Consider the following 4,284-nt stretch of genomic DNA (forward strand, 5'->3'; position numbering starts at 1 on the left):
CGCGGGTACCGGGCAGTCCTCCCCCGGGCGTCCGGGGGCTCCCTTCTCCAGGCCAACGGGTCCAGGGGCCCGGCCGGGGCCCCGGGTGGGGTGCTCCGGCCCTGGGCCCTGTCCCCCGGCCTGCTGCACTGCCAAAGTCCCGGGTCGGGGTTCCGTGGTGCCCGTGGAGCCTCCCCGTGCTTGGCTGGGTTCAGGAGCCCCAGGGGCCCCGGGGAGGGTGGCCTCCCCACCCGGGGCTCCGTCCTGGGTCCTGCCGTGCGGCAGGGTGCCCGGGACGGGGTCCGGAGGGTTCAGGCGGCTTCCCTTTCGTGCCCGGCCATCTGGTCGCCCAGATCCCCTCGGCCATCTGGTCGCCCTCAATGCTTTCCTATAAAGTAAAAGTAAAGTCCACATTTGTAAAGCGCACAATCACCCGTAAGGGTCTCTAGGCGCTGGGGGCCGTCGGGAAGATTAAGCGAGCTATTGCCCAGAGTCACATGGCTAACCTGCCGGCAGAGCCGGGGATCGAACCGTGGTCCCCAGATTCCAACGTCAGTTGCCCTGGCCGCGGCGCCACACCTCTCCTATGGGGCGACCAGATGTCCGGACTTCCCTGGAAGTCCCGATGAGGTGCCATTTGCCTCCCCGATCCCAGCGAGGGCTCCAGGAGGTCGGGCGCCCACGCGCCTTGGGTCCCCTACATCACTCGGTGCGCACAGATTACAAGAAAGGGGGGTAATTTTCCTCTGGACTACTAGGGGCAGGGTACGCCCGGACACCCCTCTGAGGCAGGTGGTTCTCTGCCATGGGGACCAGATAGGCTATGCCTGGGCAACACCTCCCTAGGCCACCTGGGGCTCCCTTCTCCAGGCCGATGGCAGGTCAGAGTGCCCAGGACGGGCTCCAGGGGTCCCGGGCGTCTGGGGCTCCCTTCCCCGGGCCAACGGCTTGTCAGAGTGCCCAGGACAGGCTCCACGGGTCCCGGGCGTCCAGGGCTCCCTTACCCTGGCCAACGGCTTGTCAGAGTGCCCAGGACGGGCTCCACGGGCTCCACGGGCCCCGGGTGTCCGGGGCTCCGTTTCCCGGGCCAACGGCTTGTCAGAGTGCCCAGGACGGGCTCCACGGGCCCCGGGTGTCCGGGGCTCCGTTCCCCGGGCCAACGGCTTGTCAGAGTGCCCAGGACGGGCTCCACGGTTCCCGGGCGTCCGGGGTTCCCTTCCCCGGGCCAGCGGCATGTCAGAGTGCCCAGGACGAGTTCCATGTGTCCCGGGCAGTCCTCCCCCGGGCGTCCGGGGCTTCCATCTCCAGGCGAACGGCAGGTCAAAGTGCCCAGGACGGGCTCCACGGGTCCCTGGCAGTCCTCCTCCGGGCGTCCGGGGCCCCCTTCCCAAGGGCAAAGGCAGGTCAAAGTGCCCAGGAGGGGCTCTACGGGTCCCGGGCAGTCCTCCCACCGGGCGCCCGGGGCTCCCATCTCAAGGCCAACGGCATGTCAAAGTGCCCAGAACGGGCTCCATGGGTCCCGGGCAGTGCTATCCCCTGGGCGTACGTGGTTGTCCGACATTCGGTCGGATGTGCTTTTACGTACCGGATCGGAATCGGCCCCCTTGTATCTGTGAAAGAGAGAAGAAAAAATAAGTTATGATTAGTAAAATATGTATTTTAAATTAAAAGATCCAAATGAAGAGGTTAAAAATCATAACGCTCTATTTAGAAATAAAGTTAGAGTGAAGAACACAGAAAGGGAAATAAACTAAGGTAGAAGGACAAAAAGAGGGAAAAAGAAATAGAAGGAGAGCAAATTACAAAGAGTAAGGCATATAGATTCACTGAGAAAAAGAGAGAGAAGAACAGAGAAATGAAATGAAGGTAAGAAAGATACTAAAACAATGTGAGTTACCAAAACTAAATCAGGAAACAGTAGTAAGTAAAAAGATAATGACTGAGACAGAAAACAGTCTAATTAAGGATGCATTTAGAAGAATGAGTAATAGAAGATAACTGAGAGTAAGTGAAGAACACTCATAGAATGAAAGGATGAAGGGAGAGATGATAATATACAACGATTGAGGGAAATGGAGTGAGGAAGTTAGTAGAGAGACACACTAAGAGAAAAACTGAGTGAGGTGGAGTACAATGAGTGAGAAAAGGAAATGAGTAAGGGATCAAAAAAAGGAAAGAGAGGAGAACACGACTAAAACAGTGGTACTGAGAGAAAATAATTTGGTGATGAAAGTAAAGAGAAGGACATTGAAAGAAAGGAAATGAGGGATAGTAATGGAACTAGAGTAAAAGAAATGGGATGAAGAACGATGAGAGAGGAGCAGTGAAGTTGTCGTAAAAGAAATGATAGAAGGTAGATAAACACAAGTGAACATAACACAAGGAGAGTGAGGCTCTGAGGACATAGAAGTAGTGAACGAAAAATAGATAGAAAAGGTCAAAAGTAAGGAGCAAACAAAGATAAGCGAGGGAGAGTGGGTGATTTACAGTGATAGAGTGCGATAATACTGCTGAGTGAGTAAACAGGAATTACTAAAAGAGCAAAGGAGGAAAATACGGAAAAGGGAAGTAAAGCAGAGAGAATGAAAGCTGAAAAGTTATGCAAGGGAGAGAGGGGATGCAGACAGTTGAAATGAGAATGAGGGCTTGTCAAAGAAGTGGAGTAAAAGAACAGGGGTTACAGAGAGTGAGAGAAATACATTATAAGTGAGTTAAAAGAGCTCAAAGAGGATGGAAAAAGGAAAGTGAGTGTCAGAGAATGGGAATACAATTTAATTTACGCAATCCAAAGTATAGAATAACTTGTACAACATGTTACATAGTTTATTTTTGCTGTTCTCAGAATATTTTGAATTTCACTTAAAACAGTGAGTTCAAATTACTCATCATATGACAGCGGGAAAAAAAACCACAATCTAAAAGATTGTGTTTTAAAAAAAAACTTAGATACTGACAAATGACAAATGTACACTAATCTTTGATTGACTTACTTTTCCTTTAGGCCAAATAGTATATCATGGAGGTCCTTTTCTCATTGCAAAGTACTTTGCTGTTCAGTAAAAAAACATTTCATCGACTTTCTAGAAGAAAAACTCCAAGAACATCTGAAATATTTTCAATATTTTCATATACTCCTTTTTTTCAGTCATGACTCTTTACTCATTCCTGCACCTTTCCATTTGGCCAAATAGTGTCAGATGTATGAGTATATATCAGTACTCCTCCCGTCTTCATAGGCCAATTACCTTTACCTAAATTTTGGCTGTAAAAACACTAGGTATGAATTTATAAAGCCAAAAGGCAAACGTTGTTTGAAAGTCAAATGAGTGTCGTTACATTGGGTCCAACCTTTAGAAGTTTTTAAATAGCATGTGTAATGCCCTGATGTTGTAGAAGGACCGTCATGAAAAATAATAGCTACAGTTGCAAAGGTTCTTCCTGATATCGATAACTGAGAAGCCACGAAATTTTTTATAGAAGTTGTCAATTTAGTTCCATCAGGTCTACATCGTTGGAACATTAAAATAACATAGTGACCATAATTTTGTAGAAATAATGTGGACAGCATTGCAGACTTACATTGGGTACACACCATATTGTGATCCGCTGCTTTAACTAGATTATTAAAAGGCACTGATTTGCAGTCTGGTAAAGTCAAATATATAAATCTTTCAGAGTCTATTCTAGTAGTACTTGATGAAGCACAGTTATCACAGTCATGTTGCCATTGATAAGAAAGGTTAAAAAGATTTTTTATATCTACTCCTTCATCTTGCAATACATCAAACATATACATTAAAAATTCCTGACAATCCTGCTGAATATTCTGTGAAAATTGATTTTGACCTGAACATATGTCTAGAAGATTTCTAATTTCTGAAACACTTTCTATTTTTGCTCTATCACTACTACATTTCTCTAACACAGAATTCAATAAACAGCACAATGTTTGTTCCCGATTTTTGACAATCTGTTTTTGTAAATTTTGAAGAAAAAAAACAACATTAACTACTACATTAGCATAGCAGTTGACACCAGAACTGTTTTCAAACTGAAATCCAACAACATCCTCAACAGAATCCTTTTTCCTTCTCCTTACAATTACAGTTTCATCTACTTTTTGTCTTTTTGCTACTACCTCACTGCAATTACTCTCATTTCTTCTTTTTCGGCCTACCACACGTTTTTCAATCAGAGGATATTGAGGCAAATGTGGAGCATACTCTCTTCTTAACCTATTGTATTCTTTAACACAATCTAGATCAGCACAAATCTTTGTTTCATCACACTCAATCAAGTACAATC

The sequence above is a fragment of the Lissotriton helveticus genome, chromosome 11, assembly GCF_964261635.1.
Source record: "Lissotriton helveticus chromosome 11, aLisHel1.1, whole genome shotgun sequence".
Lineage (NCBI taxonomy): Eukaryota > Metazoa > Chordata > Amphibia > Caudata > Salamandridae > Lissotriton > Lissotriton helveticus.